The sequence below is a fragment of the Pseudophryne corroboree genome (genome assembly GCF_028390025.1).
Source record: "Pseudophryne corroboree isolate aPseCor3 chromosome 3 unlocalized genomic scaffold, aPseCor3.hap2 SUPER_3_unloc_10, whole genome shotgun sequence".
Classification (NCBI taxonomy): domain Eukaryota; kingdom Metazoa; phylum Chordata; class Amphibia; order Anura; family Myobatrachidae; genus Pseudophryne; species Pseudophryne corroboree.
The window spans coordinates 194,597-220,918 of NW_026967494.1; the positions used below are offsets into that span (position 1 = coordinate 194,597).

Consider the following 26,322-nt stretch of genomic DNA (forward strand, 5'->3'; position numbering starts at 1 on the left):
ATATAGTATTAATGGCGCTATACTGAAAACTACTGAGGAGGAAAGGGATCTAGGATTCACTATTTCAGATGACTTAAAGGCAGGTAAGCAATGTAACAAAGCAATGAGGAAGGCTAGTCAGATGCTTGGCTGCATTGGGAGAGGAATCAGCAGCAGAAAGAAAGAAGTAATAATGCCACTGCATAGGTCATTGGTACGGCCTCATCTTGGAGGGGGAGAGCAGGAGTATAATAGGGGCTGATGGCTCCTGATGTATGAGATACACCAGAGTGTGTGGGGAGGAGACTGGTCAGGTCTCTGGGCTGGTAACACACAGTGACATGATGTGAGGGGGAGAGCAGGAGTATAATAGGGGATGATGTCTCCTGATGTATGAGATACACCAGAGAGTGTGGGGAGGAGACTGGTCAGATCTCTGGGATGGTAACACACAGTGACATGATGTGAGGGGGAGAGCAGGAGTATAATAGGGGCTGATGGCTCCTGATATATGAGATACACCAGAGAGTGTGGGGAGAAGACTGGTCAGATCTCTGGGCTGGTAACACACAGTGACATGATGTGAGGGGGAGAGCAGGAGTATAATAGGGGCTGATGGCTGCTGATGTATGAGATACACCAGAGAGAGTGGGGAGGAGACTGGTCAGAACTCTGGGCTGGTAACACACAGTGACATGATGTGAGGGAGGAGCAGGAGTATAATAGGTGCTGATGGATCCTGATGTATGAGATACACCAGAGAGTGTGGGGAGGAGACTGGTCAGATCTCTGGGCTGGTAACACACAGTGACATGATGTGAGGGGGAGAGCAGGAGTATAATAGAGGCTGATGGCTCCTGATGTATGAGATACACCAGAGAGTGTGGGGAGGAGACTTTTCAGATCTCTGGGCTGGTAACACACAGTGACATGATGTGAGGGGAGAGCAGGAGTATAATAGGGGCTGATGGCTCCTGATGTATGAGATACACCAGAGAGTGTGGGGAGGAGACTGGTCAGATCTCAGGGCTGGTAACACACAGTGACATGATGTGAAGGGGAGAGCAGAAGTATAATAGGGGCTGATGTCTCCTGATGTATGAGATACACCAGAGAGTGTGGGGAGGAGACTGGTCAGATCTCTGGGCTGGTAACACACAGTGACATGATGTGAGGGAGGAGCAGGAGTATAATAGGTGCTGATGGCTCCTGATGTATGAGATACACCAGAGAGTGTGGGGAGGAGACTGGTCAGATCTCTGGGCTGGTAACACACAGTGACATGATGTGAGGGGGAGAGCAGGAGTATAATAGGGGCTGATGGCTCCTGATATATGAGATACACCAGAGAGAGTGGGGAGAAGACTGGTCAGATCTCTGGGCTGGTAACACACAGTGACATGATGTGAGGGGGAGAGCAGGAGTATAATAGCGGCTGATGGCTGCTGATGTATGAGATACACCAGAGAGTGTGGGGAGGAGACTGGTCAGATCTCTGGGATGGTGACATACAGTGACATGATGTGAGGGGGAGAGCAGGAGTATAATAGGGGCTGATGGCTCCTGATGTATGAGATACACCAGAGAGTGTGGGGAGGAGACTGGTCAGATCTCTGGGCTGGTAACACACGGTGACATGATGTGAGGGGGAGAGCAGGAGTATAATAGGGGCTGATGGCTGCTGATGTATGAGATACACCAGAGAGAGTGGGGAGGAGACTGGTCAGAACTCTGGGCTGGTAACACACAGTGACATGATGTGAGGGGGAGAGCAGGAGTATAATAGGGGCTGATGGCTCCTGATGTATGAGATACACCAGAGAGTGTGGGGAGGAGACTGGTCAGATCTCTGGGCTGGTAAAACACAGTACATGATGTGAGGGGAGAGCAGAAGTATAATAGGGGCTGATGGCTCCTGATGTATGATATACACCAGAGAGTGTGGGGAGGAGACTGGTCAGATCTCTGGGATGGTAACACACAGTGACATGATGTGAGGGGGAGAGCAGGAGTATAATAGGGGCTGATGGCTCCTGATATATGAGATACACCAGAGAGTGTGGGGAGGAGACTGGTCAGATCTCTGGGATGGTAACACACAGTGACATGATGTGAGGGGGAGAGCAGGAGTATAATAGGGGCTGATGGCTGCTGATGTATGAGATACACCAGAGAGAGTGGGGAGGAGACTGGTCAGATCTCTGGGCTGGTAACACACAGTGACATGATGTGAGGGGAGAGCAGGAGTATAATAGGGGCTGATGGCTCTTGATGTATGAGATACACCAGAGAGTGTGGAGAGGAGATTGGTCAGATCTCTGGGCTGGTAACACACAGTGAAATGATGTGAGGGGAGAGCAGGAGTATAATAGGGGCTGATGGCTCTTGATGTATGAGATACACCAGAGAGTGTGGAGAGGAGACTGGTCAGATCTCTGGGCTGGTAAAACATAGTGACATGATGTGAGGGGAGAGCAGAATAATAGGGGCTGATGGCTCCTGATGTATGATATACACCAGAGAGTGTGGGGAGGAGACTGGTCAGATCTCTGGGATGGTAACACACAGTGACATGATGTGAGGGGGAGAGCAGGAGTATAATAGGGGCCGATGGCTCCTGATATATGAGATACACCAGAGAGAGTGGGGAGAAGACTGGCCAGATCTCTGGGCTGGTAACACACAGTGACATGATGTGAGGGAGGAGCAGGAGTATAATAGGTGCTGATGGCTCCTGATGTATGAGATACACCAGAGAGTGTGGGGAGGAGACTGGTCAGATCTCTGGGCTGGTAACACACAGTGACATGATGTGAGGGGAGAGCAGGAGTATAATAGGAGCTGATGGCTCCTGATGTATGAGATACACCAGAGAGTGTGGGGAGGAGACTGGTCAGATCTCTGGGCTGGTAACACACAGTGACATGATGTGAGGGGGAGAGCAGGAGTATAATAGGGGCTGATGGCTCCTGATGGATGAGATACACCAGAGAGTGTGGGGAGGAGACTGGCCAGATCTCTGGGCTGGTAACACACAGTGACATGATGTGAGGGACGAGCAGGAGTATAATAGGTGCTGATGGCTCCTGATGTATGAGATACACCAGAGAGTGTGGGGAGGAGACTGGTCAGATCTCTGGGCTGGTAACACACAGTGAAATGATGTGAGGGGAGAGCAGGAGTATAATAGGGGCTGATGGCTCCTGATATATGAGATACACCAGAGAGAGTGGGGAGAAGACTGGTCAGATCTCTGGGCTGGTAACACACAGTGACATGATGTGAGGGGGAGAGCAGGAGTATAATAGGGGCTGATGGCTGCTGATGTATGAGATACACCAGAGAGTGTGGGGAGGAGACTGGTCAGATCTCTGGGATGGTGACATACAGTGACATGATGTGAGGGGGAGAGCAGGAGTATAATAGGGGCTGATGGCTCCTGATGTATGAGATACACCAGAGAGTGTGGGGAGGAGACTGGTCAGATCTCTGGGCTGGTAACACACGGTGACATGATGTGAGGGGGAGAGCAGGAGTATAATAGGGGCTGATGGCTCCTGATGTATGAGATACAACAGAGAGAGTGGGGAGGAGACTGGTCAGAACTCTGGGCTGGTAACACACAGTGACATGATGTGAGGGGGAGAGCAGGAGTATAATAGGGGCTGATGGCTCCTGATGTATGAGATACACCAGAGTGTGTGAGGAGGAGACTGGTCAGGTCTCTGGGCTGGTAACACACAGTGACATGATGTGAGGGGGAGAGCAGGAGTATAATAGGGGCTGATGGCTCCTGATGTATGAGATACACCAGAGAGTGTGGGGAGGAGACTGGTCAGATCTCTGGGCTGGTAAAACAGAGTGACATGATGTGAGGGGAGAGCAGAAGTATAATAGGGGCTGATGGCTCCTGATGTATGATATACACCAGAGAGTGTGGGGAGGAGACTGGTCAGATCTCTAGGATGGTAACACACAGTGACATGATGTGAGGGGGAGAGCAGGAGTATAATAGGGGCTGATGGCTCCTGATATATGAGATACACCAGAGAGACTGGAGAGAAGACTGGTCAGATCTCTGGGCTGGTAACACACAGTGACATGATGTGAGGGGGAGAGCAGGAGTATAATAGGGGCTGATGGCTGCTGATGTATGAGATACACCAGAGAGAGTGGGGAGGAGACTGGTCAGATCTCTGGGCTGGTAACACACAGTGACATGATGTGAGGGGAGAGCAGGAGTATAATAAGGGCTGATGGCTCCTGATGTATGAGATACACCAGAGAGTGTGGAGAGGAGATTGGTCAGATCTCTGGGCTGGTAGCACACAGTGAAATGATGTGAGGGGAGAGCAGGAGTATAATAGGGGCTGATGGCTCCTGATGGATGAGATACACCAGAGAGTGTGGGGAGGAGACTGGCCAGATCTCTGGGCTGGTAACACACAGTGACATGATGTGAGGGACGAGCAGGAGTATAATAGGGGCTGATGGCTGCTGATGGATGAGATACACCAGAGAGTGTGGGGAGGAGACTGGTCAGATCTCTGGGCTGGAAAAACAGAGTGACATGATGTGAGGGGAGAGCAGAAGTATAATAGGGGCTGATGGCTCCTGATGTATGATATACACCAGAGAGTGTGGGGAGGAGACTGGTCAGATCTCTGGGCTGGTAACACACAGTGACATGATGTGAGGGGGAGAGCAGGAGTATAATAGGGGCTGATGGCTGCTGATGTATGAGATATACCAGAGAGAGTGGGGAGGAGACTGGTCAGATCTCTGGGCTGGTAACACACAGTGACATGATGTGAGGGGAGAGCAGGAGTATAATAAGGGCTGATGGCTCCTGATGTATGAGATACACCAGAGAGTGTGGAGAGGAGATTGGTCAGAAATCTGGGCTGGTAGCACACAGTGAAATGATGTGAGGGGAGAGCAGGAGTATAATAGGGGCTGATGGCTCCTGATGGATGAGATACACCAGAGAGTGTGGGGTGGAGACTGGCCAGATCTCTGGGCTGGTAACACACAGTGACATGATGTGAGGGACGAGCAGGAGTATAATAGGGGCTGATGGCTGCTGATGGATGAGATACACCAGAGAGTGTGGGTAGGAGACTGGTCAGATCTCTGGGCTGGTAAAACAGAGTGACATGATGTGAGGGGAGAGCAGAAGTATAATAGGGGCTGATGGCTGCTGATGTATGAGATACACCAGAGAGTGTGGGGAGGAGACTGGTCAGATCTCTGGGCTGGTAACACACAGTGACATGATGTGAGGGGGAGAGCAGGAGTATAATAGGGGCTGATGGCTCCTGATGGATGAGATACACCAGAGAGTGTGGGGAGGAGACTGGCCAGATCTCTGGGCTGGTAACACACAGTGACATGATGTGAGGGACGAGCAGGAGTATAATAGGGGCTGATGGCTGCTGATGGATGAGATACACCAGAGAGTGTGGGGAGGAGACTGGTCAGATCTCTGGGCTGGTAAAACAGAGTGACATGATGTGAGGGGAGAGCAGAAGTATAATAGGGGCTGATGGCTCCTGATGTATGATATACACCAGAGAGTGTGGGGAGGAGACTGGTCAGATCTCTGGGATGGTAACACACAGTGACATGATGTGAGGGGGAGAGCAGGAGTATAATAGGGGCTGATGGCTCCTGATATATGAGATACACCAGAGAGACTGGAGAGAAGTCTGGTCAGATCTCTGGGCTGGTAACACACAGTGACATGATGTGAGGGGGAGAGCAGGAGTATAATAGGGGCTGATGGCTGCTGATGTATGAGATACACCAGAGAGAGTGGGGAGGAGACTGGTCAGATCTCTGGGCTGGTAACACACAGTGACATGATGTGAGGGGAGAGCAGGAGTATAATAAGGGCTGATGGCTCCTGATGTATGAGATACACCAGAGAGTGTGGAGAGGAGATTGGTCAGATCTCTGGGCTGGTAGCACACAGTGAAATGATGTGAGGGGAGAGCAGGAGTATAATAGGGGCTGATGGCTCCTGATGGATGAGATACACCAGAGAGTGTGGGGAGGAGACTGGTCAGATCTCTGGGCTGGTAACACACAGTGACATGATGTGAGGGGGAGGCAGGAGTATAATAGGGGCTGATGGCTCCTGATGTATGAGATACACCAGAGTGTGTGGGGAGGAGACTGGTCAGATCTCTGGGCTGGTAACACACAGTGACATGATGTGAGGGAGGAGCAGGAGTATAATAGGTGCTGATGGCTCCTGATGTATGAGATACACTAGAGAGAGTGGGGAGAAGACTGGTCAGATCTCTGGGCTGGTAACACACAGTGACATGATGTGAGGGGGAGAGCAGGAGTATAATAGGGGCTGATGTCTCCTGATGAATGAGATACACCAGAGAGTGTGGGGAGGAGACTGGTCAGAACTCTGGGCTGGTAACACACAGTGACATAATTTGAGGAGGAGAGCAGGAGTATAATAGGGGCTGATGGCTGCTGATGTATGAGATACACCAGAGAGTGTGGGGAGGAGACTGGTCAGATCTCTGGGATGGTGACATACAGTGACATGATGTGAGGGGGAGAGCAGGAGTATAATAGGGGCTGATGGCTCCTGATGTATGAGATACACCAGAGTGTGTGGGGAGGAGACTGGTCAGATCTCTGGGCTGGTAACACACAGTGACATGATGTGAGGGGGAGAGCAGGAGTATAATAGGGGCTGATGGCTCCTGATATATGAGATACACCAGAGAGAGTGGGGAGAAGACTGGTCAGATCTCTGGGCTGGTAACACACAGTGACATGATGTGAGGGGGAGAGCAGGAGTATAATAGGGGCTGATGGCTGCTGATGTATGAGATACACCAGAGAGTGTGGGGAGGAGACTGGTCAGATCTCTGGGATGGTGACATACAGTGACATGATGTGAGGGGGAGAGCAGGAGTATAATAGGGGCTGATGGCTCCTGATGTATGAGATACACCAGAGAGTGTGGGGAGGAGACTGGTCAGATCTCTGGGCTGGTAACACACGGTGACATGATGTGAGGGGGAGAGCAGGAGCATAATAGGGGCTGATGGCTGCTGATGTATGAGATACACCAGAGAGAGTGGGGAGGAGACTGGTCAGAACTCTGGGCTGGTAACACACAGTGACATGATGTGAGGGGGAGAGCAGGAGTATAATAGGGGCTGATGGCTCCTGATGTATGAGATACACCAGAGAGTGTGGGGAGGAGACTGGTCAGATCTCTGGGCTGGTAAAACACAGTACATGATGTGAGGGGAGAGCAGAAGTATAATAGGGGCTGATGGCTCCTGATGTATGATATACACCAGAGAGTGTGGGGAGGAGACTGGTCAGATCTCTGGGATGGTAACACACAGTGACATGATGTGAGGGGGAGAGCAGGAGTATAATAGGGGCTGATGGCTCCTGATATATGAGATACACCAGAGAGTGTGGGGAGGAGACTGGTCAGATCTCTGGGATGGTAACACACAGTGACATGATGTGAGGGGGAGAGCAGGAGTATAATAGGGGCTGATGGCTGCTGATGTATGAGATACACCAGAGAGAGTGGGGAGGAGACTGGTCAGATCTCTGGGCTGGTAACACACAGTGACATGATGTGAGGGGAGAGCAGGAGTATAATAGGGGCTGATGGCTCTTGATGTATGAGATACACCAGAGAGTGTGGAGAGGAGATTGGTCAGATCTCTGGGCTGGTAACACACAGTGAAATGATGTGAGGGGAGAGCAGGAGTATAATAGGGGCTGATGGCTCCTGATGTATGAGATACACCAGAGAGAGTGGGGAGAAGACTGGTCAGGTCTCTGGGCTGGTAACACACAGTGACATGATGTGAGCGGGAGAGCAGGAGTATAATAGGGGCTGATGGCTCCTGATGTACGAGATACACCAGAGAGTGTGGGGAGGAGACTGGTCAGATCTCTGGGCTGGTAAAACACAGTGACATGATGTGAGGGGAGAGCAGAATAATAGGGGCTGATGGCTCCTGATGTATGATATACACCAGAGAGTGTGGGGAGGAGACTGGTCAGATCTCTGGGATGGTAACACACAGGGACATGATGTGAGGGGGAGAGCAGGAGTATAAAAGGGGCCGATGGCTCCTGATATATGAGATACACCAGAGAGAGTGGGGAGAAGACTGGCCAGATCTCTGGGCTGGTAACACACAGTGACATGATGTGAGGGAGGAGCAGGAGTATAATAGGTGCTGATGGCTCCTGATGTATGAGATACACCAGAGAGTGTGGGGAGGAGACTGGTCAGATCTCTGGGCTGGTAACACACAGTGACATGATGTGAGGGGAGAGCAGGAGTATAATAGGAGCTGATGGCTCCTGATGTATGAGATACACCAGAGAGTGTGGGGAGGAGACTGGTCAGATCTCTGGGCTGGTAACACACAGTGACATGATGTGAGGGGGAGAGCAGGAGTATAATAGGGGCTGATGGCTCCTGATGGATGAGATACACCAGAGAGTGTGGGGAGGAGACTGGCCAGATCTCTGGGCTGGTAACACACAGTGACATGATGTGAGGGACGAGCAGGAGTATAATAGGTGCTGATGGCTCCTGATGTATGAGATACACCAGAGAGTGTGGGGAGGAGACTGGTCAGATCTCTGGGCTGGTAACACACAGTGAAATGATGTGAGGGGAGAGCAGGAGTATAATAGGGGCTGATGGCTCCTGATATATGAGATACACCAGAGAGAGTGGGGAGAAGACTGGTCAGATCTCTGGGCTGGTAACACACAGTGACATGATGTGAGGGGGAGAGCAGGAGTATAATAGGGGCTGATGGCTGCTGATGTATGAGATACACCAGAGAGTGTGGGGAGGAGACTGGTCAGATCTCTGGGATGGTGACATACAGTGACATGATGTGAGGGGGAGAGCAGGAGTATAATAGGGGCTGATGGCTCCTGATGTATGAGATACACCAGAGAGTGTGGGGAGGAGACTGGTCAGATCTCTGGGCTGGTAACACACGGTGACATGATGTGAGGGGGAGAGCAGGAGTATAATAGGGGCTGATGGCTGCTGATGTATGAGATACACCAGAGAGTGTGGGGAGGAGACTGGTCAGATCTCTGGGATGGTGACATACAGTGACATGATGTGAGGGGGAGAGCAGGAGTATAATAGGGGCTGATGGCTCCTGATGTATGAGATACACCAGAGTGTGTGGGGAGGAGACTGGTCAGGTCTCTGGGCTGGTAACACACAGTGACATGATGTGAGGGGGAGAGCAGGAGTATAATAGGGGCTGATGGCTCCTGATGTATGAGATACACCAGAGAGAGTGGGGAGGAGACTGGTCAGAACTCTGGGCTGGTAACACACAGTGACATGATGTGAGGGGGAGAGCAGGAGTATAATAGGGGCTGATGGCTCCTGATGTATGAGATACACCAGAGTGTGTGAGGAGGAGACTGGTCAGGTCTCTGGGCTGGTAACACACAGTGACATGATGTGAGGGGGAGAGCAGGAGTATAATAGGGGCTGATGGCTCCTGATGTATGAGATACACCAGAGAGTGTGGGGAGGAGACTGGTCAGATCTCTGGGCTGGTAAAACAGAGTGACATGATGTGAGGGGAGAGCAGAAGTATAATAGGGGCTGATGGCTCCTGATGTATGATATACACCAGAGAGTGTGGGGAGGAGACTGGTCAGATCTCTGGGATGGTAACACACAGTGACATGATGTGAGGGGGAGAGCAGGAGTATAATAGGGGCTGATGGCTCCTGATATATGAGATACACCAGAGAGACTGGAGATAAGACTGGTCAGATCTCTGGGCTGGTAACACACAGTGACATGATGTGAGGGGGAGAGCAGGAGTATAATAGGGGCTGATGGCTGCTGATGTATGAGATACACCAGAGAGAGTGGGGAGGAGACTGGTCAGATCTCTGGGCTGGTAACACACAGTGACATGATGTGAGGGGAGAGCAGGAGTATAATAAGGGCTGATGGCTCCTGATGTATGAGATACACCAGAGAGTGTGGAGAGGAGATTGGTCAGATCTCTGGGCTGGTAGCACACAGTGAAATGATGTGAGGGGAGAGCAGGAGTATAATAGGGGCTGATGGCTCCTGATGGATGAGATACACCAGAGAGTGTGGGGAGGAGACTGGCCAGATCTCTGGGCTGGTAACACACAGTGACATGATGTGAGGGACGAGCAGGAGTATAATAGGGGCTGATGGCTGCTGATGGATGAGATACACCAGAGAGTGTGGGGAGGAGACTGGTCAGATCTCTGGGCTGGAAAAACAGAGTGACATGATGTGAGGGGAGAGCAGAAGTATAATAGGGGCTGATGGCTCCTGATGTATGATATACACCAGAGAGTGTGGGGAGGAGACTGGTCAGATCTCTGGGCTGGTAACACACAGTGACATGATGTGAGGGGGAGAGCAGGAGTATAATAGGGGCTGATGGCTGCTGATGTATGAGATATACCAGAGAGAGTGGGGAGGAGACTGGTCAGATCTCTGGGCTGGTAACACACAGTGACATGATGTGAGGGGAGAGCAGGAGTATAATAAGGGCTGATGGCTCCTGATGTATGAGATACACCAGAGAGTGTGGAGAGGAGATTGGTCAGATCTCTGGGCTGGTAGCACACAGTGAAATGATGTGAGGGGAGAGCAGGAGTATAATAGGGGCTGATGGCTCCTGATGGATGAGATACACCAGAGAGTGTGGGGAGGAGACTGGCCAGATCTCTGGGCTGGTAACACACAGTGACATGATGTGAGGGACGAGCAGGAGTATAATAGGGGCTGATGGCTGCTGATGGATGAGATACACCAGAGAGTGTGGGGAGGAGACTGGTCAGATCTCTGGGCTGGTAAAACAGAGTGACATGATGTGAGGGGAGAGCAGAAGTATAATAGGGGCTGATGGCTGCTGATGTATGAGATACACCAGAGAGTGTGGGGAGGAGACTGGTCAGATCTCTGGGCTGGTAACACACAGTGACATGATGTGAGGGGGAGAGCAGGAGTATAATAGGGGCTGATGGCTCCTGATGGATGAGATACACCAGAGAGTGTGGGGAGGAGACTGGCCAGATCTCTGGGCTGGTAACACACAGTGACATGATGTGAGGGACGAGCAGGAGTATAATAGGGGCTGATGGCTGCTGATGGATGAGATACACCAGAGAGTGTGGGGAGGAGACTGGTCAGATCTCTGGGCTGGTAAAATAGAGTGACATGATGTGAGGGGAGAGCAGAAGTATAATAGGGGCTGATGGCTCCTGATGTATGATATACACCAGAGAGTGTGGGGAGGAGACTGGTCAGATCTCTGGGATGGTAACACACAGTGACATGATGTGAGGGGGAGAGCAGGAGTATAATAGGGGCTGATGGCTCCTGATATATGAGATACACCAGAGAGACTGGAGAGAAGACTGGTCAGATCTCTGGGCTGGTAACACACAGTGACATGATGTGAGGGGGAGAGCAGGAGTATAATAGAGGCTGATGGCTGCTGATGTATGAGATACACCAGAGAGAGTGGGGAGGAGACTGGTCAGATCTCTGGGCTGGTAACACACAGTGACATGATGTGAGGGGAGAGCAGGAGTATAATAAGGGCTGATGGCTCCTGATGTATGAGATACACCAGAGAGTGTGGAGAGGAGATTGGTCAGATCTCTGGGCTGGTAGCACACAGTGAAATGATGTGAGGGGAGAGCAGGAGTATAATAGGGGCTGATGGCTCCTGATGGATGAGATACACCAGAGAGTGTGGGGAGAAGACTGGTCAGATCTCTGGGATGGTGACATACAGTGACATGATGTGAGGGGGAGAGCAGGAGTATAATAGGGGCTGATGGCTCCTGATGTATGAGATACACCAGAGAGTGTGGGGAGGAGACTGGTCAGATCTCTGGGCTGGTAACACACGGTGACATGATGTGAGGGGGAGAGCAGGAGTATAATAGGGGCTGATGGCTGCTGATGTATGAGATACACCAGAGAGAGTGGGGAGGAGACTAGTCAGAACTCTGGGCTGGTAACACACAGTGACATTATGTGAGGGGGAGAGCAGGAGTATAATAGGGGCTGATGGCTCCTGATGTATGAGATACACCAGAGTGTGTGGGGAGGAGACTGGTCAGGTCTCTGGGCTGGTAACACACAGTGACATGATGTGAGGGGGAGAGCAGGAGTATAATAGGGTCTGATGGCTCCTGATGTATGAGATACACCAGAGAGTGTGGGGAGGAGACTGGTCAGATCTCTGGGCTGGTAAAACACAGTGACATGATGTGAGGGGAGAGCAGAAGTATAATAGGGGCTGATGGCTCCTGATGTATGAGATACACCAGAGAGTGTGGGGAGGAGACTGGTCAGATCTCTGGGCTGGTAACACACAGTGACATGATGTGAGGGAGGAGCAGGAGTATAATAGGTGCTGATGGCTCCTGATGTATGAGATACACTAGAGAGTGTGGGGAGGAGACTGGTCAGATCTCTGGGCTGGTAACACACAGTGACATGATGTGAGGGGAGAGCAGGAGTATAATAGGGGCTGATGGCTCCTGATGTATGAGATACACCAGAGAGTGTGGAGAGGAGATTGGTCAGATCTCTGGGCTAGTAACACACAGTGAAATGATGTGAGGGGAGAGCAGGAGTATAATAGGGGCTGATGGCTCCTGATATATGAGATACACCAGAGAGAGTGGGGAGAAGACTGGTCAGATCTCTGGGCTGGTAACACACAGTGACATGATGTGAGGGGGAGAGCAGGAGTATAATAGGGGCTGATGGCTGCTGATGTATGAGATACACCAGAGAGTGTGGGGAGGAGACTGGTCAGATCTCTGGGATGGTGACATACAGTGACATGATGTGAGGGGGAGAGCAGGAGTATAATAGGGGCTGATGGCTCCTGATGTATGAGATACACCAGAGAGTGTGGGGAGGAGACTGGTCAGATCTCTGGGCTGGTAACACACGGTGACATGATGTGAGGGGGAGAGCAGGAGTATAATAGGGGCTTATGGCTGCTGATGTATGAGATACACCAGAGAGAGTGGGGAGGAGACTGGTCAGATCTCTGGGCTGGTAACACACAGTGACATGATGTGAGGGGAGAGCAGGAGTATAATAGGTGCTGATGGCTCCTGATGTATGAGATACACTAGAGAGTGTGGGGAGGAGGCTGGTCAGAACTCTGGGCTGGTAACACACAGTGACATGATGTGAGGGGAGAGCAGAAGTATAATAGGGGCTGATGGCTCCTGATGTATGAGATACACCAGAGAGTGTGGGGAGGAGACTGGTCAGATCTCTGGGCTGGTAACACACAGTGACATGATGTGAGGGGGAGGCAGGAGTATAATAGGGGCTGATGGCTCCTGATGTATGATATACACCAGAGAGTGTGGGGAGGAGACTGGTCAGATCTCTGGGATGGTAACACACAGTGACATGATGTGAGGGGAGAGCAGGAGTATAATAGAGGCTGATGGCTCCTGATATACGAGATACACCAGAGAGAGTGGGGAGAAGACTGGTCAGATCTCTGGGCTGGTAACACACAGTGACATGATGTGAGGGGGAGAGCAGGAGTATAATAGGGGCTGATGGCTGCTGATGTATGAGATACACCAGAGAGTGTGGGGAGGAGACTGGTCAGATCTTTGGGATGGTGACATACAGTGACATGATGTGAGGGGGAGAGCAGGAGTATAATAGGGGCTGATGGCTGCTGATGTATGAGATACACCAGAGAGTGTGGGGAGGAGACTGGTCAGAACTCTGGGCTGGTAACACACAGTGACATGATGTGAGGGGGAGAGCAGGAGTATAATAGGGGCTGATGGCTCCTGATGTATGAGATACACCAGAGTGTGTGGGGAGGAGACTGGTCAGGTCTCTGGGCTGGTAACACACAGTAACATGAAGTGAGGGGGAGAGCAGGAGTATAATAGGGGCTGATGGCTCCTGATGTATGAGATACACCAGAGAGTGTGGGGAGGAGACTGGTCAGATCTCTGGGCTGGTAACACACAGTGACATGATGTGAGGGGAGAGCAGAAGTATAATAGGGGCTGATGGCTCCTGATGTATGAGATACACCAGAGTGTGTGGGGAGGAGACTGGTCAGATCTCTGGGCTGGTAACACACGGTGACATGATGTGAGGGGGAGAGCAGGAGTATAATAGGGGCTGATGGCTGCTGATGTATGAGATACACCAGAGAGAGTGGGGAGGAGACTGGTCAGAACTCTGGGCTGGTAACACACGGTGACATGATGTGAGGGGGAGAGCAGGAGTATAATAGGGGCTGATGGCTGCTGATGTATGAGATACACCAGAGAGTGTGGGGAGGAGACTGGTCAGATCTCTGGGCTGGTAACACACAGTGACATGATGTGTGGGGGAGAGCAGGAGTATAATAGGGGCTGATGGCTCCTGATGTATGAGATACACCAGAGAGTGTGGGGAGGAGACTGGTCAGATCTCTGGGCTGGTAACACACAGTGACATGATGTGAGGGGGAGGCAGGAGTATAATAGGGGCTGATGGCTCCTGATGTATGAGATACACCAGAGAGTGTGGAGAGGAGATTGGTCAGATCTCTGGGCTGGTAGCACACAGTGAAATGATGTGAGGGGAGAGCAGGAGTATAATAGGGGCTGATGGCTCCTGATATATGAGATACACCAGAGAGAGTGGGGAGAAGACTGGTCAGATCTCTAGGCTGGTAACACACAGTGACATGATGTGAGGGGGAGAGCAGGAGTATAATAGGGGCTGATGGCTGCTGATGTATGAGATACACCAGAGAGTGTGGGGAGGAGTCTGGTCAGATCTCTGGGATGGTGATATACAGTGACATGATGTGAGGGGGAGAGCAGGAGTATAATAGGGGCTGATGGCTCCTGATGTATGAGATACACCAGAGAGTGTGGGGAGGAGACTGGTCAGATCTCTGGGCTGGTAACACACGGTGACATGATGTGAGGGGGAGAGCAGGAGTATAATAGGGGCTTATGGCTGCTGATGTATGAGATACACCAGAGAGAGTGGGGAGGAGACTGGTCAGATCTCTGGGCTGGTAACACACAGTGACATGATGTGAGGGGAGAGCAGGAGTATAATAGGGGCTGATGGCTCCTGATGTATGAGATACACCAGAGAGTGTGGAGAGGAGATTGGTCAGATCTCTGGGCTGGTAACACACAGTGAAATGATGTGAGGGGAGAGCAGGAGTATAATAGGGGCTGATGGCTGCTGATGTATGAGATACACCAGAGAGTGTGGGGAGGAGTCTGGTCAGATCTCTGGGATGGTGATATACAGTGACATGATGTGAGGGGGAGAGCAGGAGTATAATAGGGGCTGATGGCTCCTGATGTATGAGATACACCAGAGAGTGTGGGGAGGAGACTGGTCAGATCTCTGGGCTGGTAACACACAGTGACATGATGTGAGGGGGAGGCAGGAGTATAATAGGGGCTGATGGCTCCTGATGTATGATATACACCAGAGAGTGTGGGGAGGAGACTGGTCAGATCTCTGGGATGGTAACACACAGTGACATGATGTGAGGGGAGAGCAGGAGTATAATAGAGGCTGATGGCTCCTGATATACGAGATACACCAGAGAGAGTGGGGAGAAGACTGGTCAGATCTCTGGGCTGGTAACACACAGTGACATGATGTGAGGGGGAGAGCAGGAGTATAATAGGGGCTGATGGCTGCTGATGTATGAGATACACCAGAGAGTGTGGGGAGGAGACTGGTCAGATCTTTGGGATGGTGACATACAGTGACATGATGTGAGGGGGAGAGCAGGAGTATAATAGGGGCTGATGGCTGCTGATGTATGAGATACACCAGAGAGTGTGGGGAGGAGACTGGTCAGAACTCTGGGCTGGTAACACACAGTGACATGATGTGAGGGGGAGAGCAGGAGTATAATAGGGGCTGATGGCTCCTGATGTATGAGATACACCAGAGTGTGTGGGGAGGAGACTGGTCAGGTCTCTGGGCTGGTAACACACAGTGACATGAAGTGAGGGGGAGAGCAGGAGTATAATAGGGGCTGATGGCTCCTGATGTATGAGATACACCAGAGAGTGTGGGGAGGAGACTGGTCAGATCTCTGGGCTGGTAACACACAGTGACATGATGTGAGGGGAGAGCAGAAGTATAATAGGGGCTGATGGCTCCTGATGTATGAGATACACCAGAGTGTGTGGGGAGGAGACTGGTCAGATCTCTGGGCTGGTAACACACGGTGACATGATGTGAGGGGGAGAGCAGGAGTATAATAGGGGCTGATGGCTGCTGATGTATGAGATACACCAGAGAGAGTGGGGAGGAGACTGGTCAGAACTCTGGGCTGGTAACACACGGTGACATGATGTGAGGGGGAGAGCAGGAGTATAATAGGGGCTGATGGCTGCTGATGTATGAGATACACCAGAGAGTGTGGGGAGGAGACTGGTCAGATCTCTGGGCTGGTAACACACAGTGACATGATGTGTGGGGGAGAGCAGGAGTATAATAGGGGCTGATGGCTCCTGATGTATGAGATACACCAGAGAGTGTGGGGAGGAGACTGGTCAGATCTCTGGGCTGGTAACACACAGTGACATGATGTGAGGGGGAGGCAGGAGTATAATAGGGGCTGATGGCTCCTGATGTATGAGATACACCAGAGAGTGTGGAGAGGAGATTGGTCAGATCTCTGGGCTGGTAGCACACAGTGAAATGATGTGAGGGGAGAGCAGGAGTATAATAGGGGCTGATGGCTCCTGATATATGAGATACACCAGAGAGAGTGGGGAGAAGACTGGTCAGATCTCTAGGCTGGTAACACACAGTGACATGATGTGAGGGGGAGAGCAGGAGTATAATAGGGGCTGATGGCTGCTGATGTATGAGATACACCAGAGAGTGTGGGGAGGAGTCTGGTCAGATCTCTGGGATGGTGATATACAGTGACATGATGTGAGGGGGAGAGCAGGAGTATAATAGGGGCTGATGGCTCCTGATGTATGAGATACACCAGAGAGTGTGGGGAGGAGACTGGTCAGATCTCTGGGCTGGTAACACACGGTGACATGATGTGAGGGGGAGAGCAGGAGTATAATAGGGGCTTATGGCTGCTGATGTATGAGATACACCAGAGAGAGTGGGGAGGAGACTGGTCAGATCTCTGGGCTGGTAACACACAGTGACATGATGTGAGGGGAGAGCAGGAGTATAATAGGGGCTGATGGCTCCTGATGTATGAGATACACCAGAGAGTGTGGAGAGGAGATTGGTCAGATCTCTGGGCTGGTAACACACAGTGAAATGATGTGAGGGGAGAGCAGGAGTATAATAGGGGCTGATGGCTCCTGATATATGAGATACACCAGAGAGAGTGGGGAGAAGACTGGTCAGATCTCTGGGCTGGTAACACACAGTGACATGATGTGAGGGGGAGAGCAGGAGTATATTAGGGGCTGATGGCTGCTGATGTATGAGATACACCAGAGAGTGTGGGGAGGAGACTGGTCAGATCTCTGGGATGGTGACATACAGTGACATGATGTGAGGGGGAGAGCAGGAGTATAATAGGGGCTGATGGATCCTGATGTATGAGATACACCAGAGAGTGTGGGGAGGAGACTGGTCAGATCTCTGGGCTGGTAACACACGGTGACATGATGTGAGGGGGAGAGCAGGAGTATAATAGGGGCTGATGGCTGCTGATGTATGAGATACACCAGAGAGAGTGGGGAGGAGACTGGTCAGAACTCTGGGCTGGTAACACACAGTGACATGATGTGAGGGGGAGAGCAGGAGTATAATAGGGGCTGATGGCTCCTGATGTATGAGATACACCAGAGTGTGTGGGGAGGAGACTGGTCAGGTCTCTGGGCTGGTAACACACAGTGACATGATGTGAGGGGGAGAGCAGGAGTATAATAGGGGCTGATGGCTCCTGATGGATGAGATACACCAGAGAGTGTGGGGAGGAGACTGGTCAGATCTCTGGGCTGGTAACACACAGTGACATGATGTGAGGGGGAGAGCAGGAGTATAATAGGGGCTGATGGCTCCGGATGTATGAGATACACCAGAGAGTGTGGGGAGGAGACTGGTCAGATCTCTGGGCTGGTAACACACGGTGACATGATGTGAGGGGGAGAGCAGGAGTATAATAGGGGCTGATGGCTCCTGATGTATGAGATACACCAGAGTGTGTGGGGAGGAGACTGGTCAGGTCTCTGGGCTGGTAACACACAGTGACATGATGTGAGGGGGAGAGCAGGAGTATAATAGGGTCTGATGGCTCCTGATGTATGAGATACACCAGAGAGTGTGGGGAGGAGACTGGTCAGATCTCTGGGCTGGTAAAACACAGTGACATGATGTGAGGGGAGAGCAGAAGTATAATAGGGGCTGATGGCTCCTGATGTATGAGATACACCAGAGAGAGTGGGGAGGAGACTAGTCAGAACTCTGGGCTGGTAACACACAGTGACATGATGTGAGGGGGAGAGCAGGAGTATAATAGGGGCTGATGGCTCCTGATGTATGAGATACACCAGAGTGTGTGGGGAGGAGACTGGTCAGGTCTCTGGGCTGGTAACACACAGTGACATGATGTGAGGGGGAGAGCAGGAGTATAATAGGGTCTGATGGCTCCTGATGTATGAGATACACCAGAGAGTGTGGGGAGGAGACTGGTCAGATCTCTGGGCTGGTAAAACACAGTGACATGATGTGAGGGGAGAGCAGAAGTATAATAGGGGCTGATGGCTCCTGATGTATGAGATACACCAGAGAGTGTGGGGAGGAGACTGGTCAGATCTCTGGGCTGGTAACACACAGTGACATGATGTGAGGGGGAGGCAGGAGTATAATAGGGGCTGATGGCTCCTGATGTATGAGATACACCAAAGTGTGTGGGGAGGAGACTGGTCAGATCTCTGGGCTGGTAACACACAGTGACATGATGTGAGGGAGGAGCAGGAGTATAATAGGTGCTGATGGCTCCTGATGTATGAGATACACTAGAGAGTGTGGGGAGGAGACTGGTCAGATCTCTGGGCTGGTAACACACAGTGACATGATGTGAGGGGAGAGCAGGAGTATAATAGGGGCTGATGGCTCCTGATGTATGAGATACACCAGAGAGTGTGGAGAGGAGATTGGTCAGATCTCTGGGCTGGTAACACACAGTGAAATGATGTGAGGGGAGAGCAGGAGTATAATAGGGGCTGATGGCTCCTGATATATGAGATACACCAGAGAGAGTGGGGAGAAGACTGGTCAGATCTCTGGGCTTGTAACACACAGTGACATGATGTGAGGGGGAGAGCAGGAGTATAATAGGGGCTGATGGCTGCTGATGTATGAGATACACCAGAGAGTGTGGGGAGGAGACTGGTCAGATCTCTGGGATGGTGACATACAGTGACATGATGTGAGGGGGAGAGCAGGAGTATAATAGGGGCTGATGGATCCTGATGTATGAGATACACCAGAGAGTGTGGGGAGGAGACTGGTCAGATCTCTGGGCTGGTAACACACGGTGACATGATGTGAGGGGGAGAGCAGGAGTATAATAGGGGCTGATGGCTGCTGATGTATGAGATACACCAGAGAGAGTGGGGAGGAGACTGGTCAGAACTCTGGGCTGGTAACACACAGTGACATGATGTGAGGGGGAGAGCAGGAGTATAATAGGGGCTGATGGCTCCTGATGTATGAGATACACCAGAGTGTGTGGGGAGGAGACTGGTCAGGTCTCTGGGCTGGTAACACACAGTGACATGATGTGAGGGGGAGAGCAGGAGTATAATAGGGGCTGATGGCTCCTGATGTATGAGATACACCAGAGAGTGTGGGGAGGAGACTGGTCAGATCTCTGGGCTGGTAACACACAGTGACATGATGTGAGGGGAGAGCAGAAGTATAATAGGGGCTGATGGCTCCTGATGTATGAGATACACCAGAGAGTGTGGGGAGGAGACTGGTCAGATCTCTGGGCTGGTAACACACGGTGACATGATGTGAGGGGGAGAGCAGGAGTATAATAGGGGCTGATGGATGCTGATGTATGAGATACACCAGAGAGAGTGGGTAGGAGACTGGTCAGAACTCTGGGCTGGTAACACACAGTGACATGATGTGAGGGGGAGGGCAGGAGTATAATAGGGGCTGATGGCTCCTGATGTATGAGATACACCAGAGAGTGTGGGGAGGAGACTGGTCAGATCTCTGGGCTGGTAACACACAGTGACGTGATGTGAGGGGAGAGCAGAAGTATAATAGGGGCTGATGGCTCCTGATGTATGAGATACACCAGAGAGTGTGGAGAGGAGATTGGTCAGATCTCTGGGCTGGTAGCACACAGTGAAATGATGTGAGGGGAGAGCAGGAGTATAATAGGGGCTGATGGCTCCTGATATATGAGATACACTAGAGAGTGTGGGGAGGAGACTGGTCAGAACTCTGGGCTGGTAACACACAGTGACATGATGTGAGGGGAGAGCAGAAGTATAATAGGGGCTGATGGCTCCTGATGTATGAGATACACCAGAGAGTGTGGGGAGGAGACTGGTCAGATCTCTGGGCTGGTAACACACAGTGACATGATGTGAGGGGAGAGCAGAAGTATAATAGGGGCTGATGTCTCCTGATGAATGAGATACACCAGAGAGTGTGGGGAGGAGACTGGTCAGATCTCTGGGCTGGTAATACACAGTGACATGATGTGAGGGGGAGGCAGGAGTATAATAGGGGCTGATGGCTCCTGATGTATGATATACACCAGAGAGTGTGGGGAGGAGACTGGTCAGATCTCTGGGATGGTAACACACAGTGACATGATGTGAGGGGAGAGCAGGAGTATAATAGAGGCTGATGGCTCCTGATATACGAGATACACCAGAGAGAGTGGGGAGAAGACTGGTCAGATCTCTGGGCTGGTAACACACAGTGACATGATGTGAGGGGGACAGCAGGAGTATAATAGGGGCTGATGGCTGCTGATGTATGAGATACACCAGAGAGTGTGGGGAGGAGACTGGTCAGATCTTTGGGATGGTGACATACAGTGACATGATGTGAGGGGGAGAGCAGGAGTATAATAGGGGCTGATGGCTGCTGATGTATGAGATACACCAGAGAGTGTGGGGAGGAGACTGGTCAGAACTCTGGGCTGGTAACACACAGTGACATGATGTGAGGGGGAGAGCAGGAGTATAATAGGGGCTGATGGCTCCTGATGTATGAGATACACCAGAGTGTGTGGGGAGGAGACTGGTCAGGTCTCTGGGCTGGTAACACACAGTGACATGAAGTGAGGGGGAGAGCAGGAGTATAATAGGGGCTGATGGCTCCTGATGTATGAGATACACCAGAGAGTGTGGGGAGGAGACTGGTCAGATCTCTGGGCTGGTAACACACAGTGACATGATGTGAGGGGAGAGCAGAAGTATAATAGGGGCTGATGGCTCCTGATGTATGAGATACACCAGAGTGTGTGGGGAGGAGACTGGCCAGATCTCTGGGCTGGTAACACACAGTGACATGATGTGAGGGACGAGCAGGAGTATAATAGGGGCTGATGGCTGCTGATGGATGAGATACACCAGAGAGTGTGGGGAGGAGACTGGTCAGATCTCTGGGCTGGAAAAACAGAGTGACATGATGTGAGGGGAGAGCAGAAGTATAATAGGGGCTGATGGCTCCTGATGTATGATATACACCAGAGAGTGTGGGGAGGAGACTGGTCAGATCTCTGGGCTGGTAACACACAGTGACATGATGTGAGGGGGAGAGCAGGAGTATAATAGGGGCTGATGGCTGCTGATGTATGAGATATACCAGAGAGAGTGGGGAGGAGACTGGTCAGATCTCTGGGCTGGTAACACACAGTGACATAATGTGAGGGGAGAGGAGAAGTATAATAGGGGCTGATGGCTGCTGATGTATGAGATACACCAGAGAGTGTGGGGAGGAGACTGGTCAGAACTCTGGGCTGGTAACACACAGTGACATGATGTGAGGGGGAGAGCAGGAGTATAATAGGGGCTGATGGCTCCTGATGGATGAGATACACCAGAGAGTGTGGGGAGGAGACTGGCCAGATCTCTGGGCTGGTAACACACAGTGACATGATGTGAGGGACGAGCAGGAGTATAATAGGGGCTGATGGCTGCTGATGGATGAGATACACCAGAGAGTGTGGGGAGGAGACTGGTCAGATCTCTGGGCTGGTAACACACAGTGACATGATGTGAGGGGGAGAGCAGGAGTATAATAGGGGCTGATGGCTGCTGATGTATGAGATACACCAGACAGTGTGGGGAGGAGACTGGTCAGATCTCTGGGATGGTAACACACAGTGACATGATGTGAGGGGGAGAGCAGGAGTATAATAGGGGCTGATGGCTCCTGATATATGAGATACACCAGAGAGACTGGAGAGAAGACTGGTCAGATCTCTGGGCTGGTAACACATAGTGACATGATGTGAGGGGGAGAGCAGGAGTATAATAGGGGCTGATGGCTGCTGATGTATGAGATACACCAGAGAGAGTGGGGAGGAGACTGGTCAGATCTCTGGGCTGGTAACACACAGTGACATGATGTGAGGGGAGAGCAGGAGTATAATAAGGGCTGATGGCTCCTGATGTATGAGATACACCAGAGAGTGTGGAGAGGAGATTGGTCAGATCTCTGGGCTGGTAGCACACAGTGAAATGATGTGAGGGGAGAGCAGGAGTATAATAGGGGCTGATGGCTCCTGATGGATGAGATACACCAGAGAGTGTGGGGAGGAGATTGGTCAGATCTCTGGGCTGGTAACACACAGTGACATGATGTGAGGGGGAGGCAGGAGTATAATAGGGGCTGATGGCTCCTGATGTATGAGATACACCAGAGTGTGTGGGGAGGAGACTGGTCAGATCTCTGGGCTGGTAACACACGGTGACATGATGTGAGGGGGAGAGCAGGAGTATAATAGGGGCTAATGGCTGCTGATGTATGAGATACACCAGAGAGTGTGGGGAGGAGACTGGTCAGAACTCTGGGCTGGTAACACACAGTGACATGATGTGAGGGGGAGAGCAGGAGTATAATAGGGGCTGATGGCTCCTGATGTATGAGATACACCAGAGAGAGTGGGGAGAAGACTGGTCAGATCTCTGGGCTGGTAACACACAGTGACATGATGTGAGGGGGAGAGCAGGAGTATAATAGGGGCTGATGTCTCCTGATGAATGAGATACACCAGAGAGTGTGGGGAGGAGACTGGTCAGAACTCTGGGCTGGTAACACACAGTGACATAATTTGAGGAGGAGAGCAGGAGTATAATAGGGGCTGATGGCTGCTGATGTATGAGATACACCAGAGAGTGTGGGGAGGAGACTGGTCAGATCTCTGGGATGGTGACATACAGTGACATGATGTGAGGGGGAGAGCAGGAGTATAATAGGGGCTGATGGCTCCTGATGTATGAGATACACCAGAGAGTGTGGGGAGGAGACTGGTAAGATCTCTGGGCTGGTAACACACGGTGACATGATGTGAGGGGGAGAGCAGGAGTATAATAGGGGCTGATGGCTGCTGATGTATGAGATACACCAGAGAGAGTGGGGAGGAGACTAGTCAGAACTCTGGGCTGGTAACACACAGTGACATTATGTGAGGGGGAGAGCAGGAGTATAATAGGGGCTGATGGCTCCTGATGTATGAGATACACCAGAGTGTGTGGGGAGGAGACTGGTCAGGTCTCTGGGCTGGTAACACACAGTGACATGATGTGAGGGAGAGAGCAGGAGTATAATAGGGTCTGATGGCTCCTGATGTATGAGATACACCAGAGAGTGTGGGGAGGAGACTGGTCAGATCTCTGGGCTGGTAAAACACAGTGACATGATGTGAGGGGAGAGCAGAAGTATAATAGGGGCTGATGGCTCCTGATGTATGAGATACACTAGAGAGTGTGGGGAGGAGACTGGTCAGATCTCTGGGCTGGTAACACACAGTGACATGATGTGAGGGGGAGGCAGGAGTATAATAGGGGCTGATGGCTCCTGATGTATGAGATACACCAGAGTGTGTGGGGAGGAGACTGGTCAGATCTCTGGGCTGGTAACACACAGTGACATGATGTGAGGGGAGAGCAGGAGTATAATAGGGGCTGATGGCTCCTGATGTATGAGATACACCAGAGAGTGTGGAGAGGAGATTGGTCAGATCTCTGGGCTAGTAACACACAGTGAAATGATGTGAGGGGAGAGCAGGAGTATAATAGGGGCTGATGGCTCCTGATATATGAGATACACCAGAGAGAGTGGGGAGAAGACTGGTCAGATCTCTGGGCTGGTAACACACAGTGACATGATGTGAGGGGGAGAGCAGGAGTATAATAGGGGCTGATGGCTGCTGATGTATGAGATACACCAGAGAGTGTGGGGAGGAGACTGGTCAGATCTCTGGGATGGTGACATACAGTGACATGATGTGAGGGGGAGAGCAGGAGTATAATAGGGGCTGATGGCTCCTGATGTATGAGATACACCAGAGAGTGTGGGGAGGAGACTGGTCAGATCTCTGGGCTGGTAACACACGGTGACATGATGTGAGGGGGAGAGCAGGAGTATAATAGGGGCTTATGGCTGCTGATGTATGAGATACACCAGAGAGAGTGGGGAGGAGACTGGTCAGATCTCTGGGCTGGTAACACACAGTGACATGATGTGAGGGGAGAGCAGGAGTTTAATAGGTGCTGATGGCTCCTGATGTATGAGATACACTAGAGAGTGTGGGGAGGAGACTGGTCAGAACTCTGGGCTGGTAACACACATGATGTGAGGGGAGAGCAGAAGTATAATAGGGGCTGATGGCTCCTGATGTATGAGATACACCAGAGAGTGTGGGGAGGAGACTGGTCAGATCTCTGGGCTGGTAACACACAGTGACATGATGTGAGGGGTAGGCAGGAGTATAATAGAGGCTGATGGCTCCTGATATACGAGATACACCAGAGAGAGTGGGGAGAAGACTGGTCAGATCTCTGGGCTGGTAACACACAGTGACATGATGTGAGGGGGACAGCAGGAGTATAATAGGGGCTGATGGCTGCTGATGTATGAGATACACCAGAGAGTGTGGGGAGGAGACTGGTCAGATCTTTGGGATGGTGACATACAGTGACATGATGTGAGGGGGAGAGCAGGAGTATAATAGGGGCTAATGGCTGCTGATGTATGAGATACACCAGAGAGTGTGGGGAGGAGACTGGTCAGAACTCTGGGCTGGTAACACACAGTGACATGATGTGAGGGGGAGAGCAGGAGTATAATAGGGGCTGATGGCTCCTGATGTATGAGATACACCAGAGTGTGTGGGGAGGAGACTGGTCAGGTCTCTGGGCTGGTAACACACAGTGACATGAAGTGAGGGGGAGAGCAGGAGTATAATAGGGGCTGATGGCTCCTGATGTATGAGATACACCAGAGAGTGTGGGGAGGAGACTGGTCAGATCTCTGGGCTGGTAACACACAGTGACATGATGTGAGGGGGAGAGCAGGAGTATAATAGGGGCTGATGGCTCCTGATGTATGAGATACACCAGAGAGTGTGGGGAGGAGACTGGTCAGATCTCTGGGCTGGTAACACACAGTGACATGATGTGAGGGGGAGGCAGGAGTATAATAGGGGCTGATGGCTCCTGATGTATGAGATACACCAGAGAGTGTGGAGAGGAGATTGGTCAGATCTCTGGGCTGGTAGCACACAGTGAAATGATGTGAGGGGAGAGCAGGAGTATAATAGGGGCTGATGGCTCCTGATATATGAGATACACCAGAGAGAGTGGGGAGAAGACTGGTCAGATCTCTAGGCTGGTAACACACAGTGACATGATGTGAGGGGGAGAGCAGGAGTATAATAGGGGCTGATGGCTGCTGATGTATGAGATACACCAGAGAGTGTGGGGAGGAGTCTGGTCAGATCTCTGGGATGGTGATATACAGTGACATGATGTGAGGGGGAGAGCAGGAGTATAATAGGGGCTGATGGCTCCTGATGTATGAGATACACCAGAGAGTGTGGGGAGGAGACTGGTCAGATCTCTGGGCTGGTAACACACGGTGACATGATGTGAGGGGGAGAGCAGGAGTATAATAGGGGCTTATGGCTGCTGATGTATGAGATACACCAGAGAGAGTGGGGAGGAGACTGGTCAGATCTCTGGGCTGGTAACACACAGTGACATGATGTGAGGGGAGAGCAGGAGTATAATAAGGGC

General features: G+C 51.5%; 2 protein-coding genes across 5 annotated transcripts in view; one reads left to right on the top strand and one right to left on the bottom strand.

Annotated features, from left to right (window-relative positions):
- The window catches only part of LOC134983203 (zinc finger protein 850-like), a 147,076-nt gene that overhangs the window by 41,296 nt on the left and 79,458 nt on the right, over positions 1-26,322 (top strand). The window lies entirely within an intron of this gene.
- Positions 1-26,322, bottom strand: part of LOC134983201 (oocyte zinc finger protein XlCOF7.1-like) — a 55,987-nt gene that overhangs the window by 2,598 nt on the left and 27,067 nt on the right. The gene's annotated exons all lie outside the window — the stretch shown is intronic.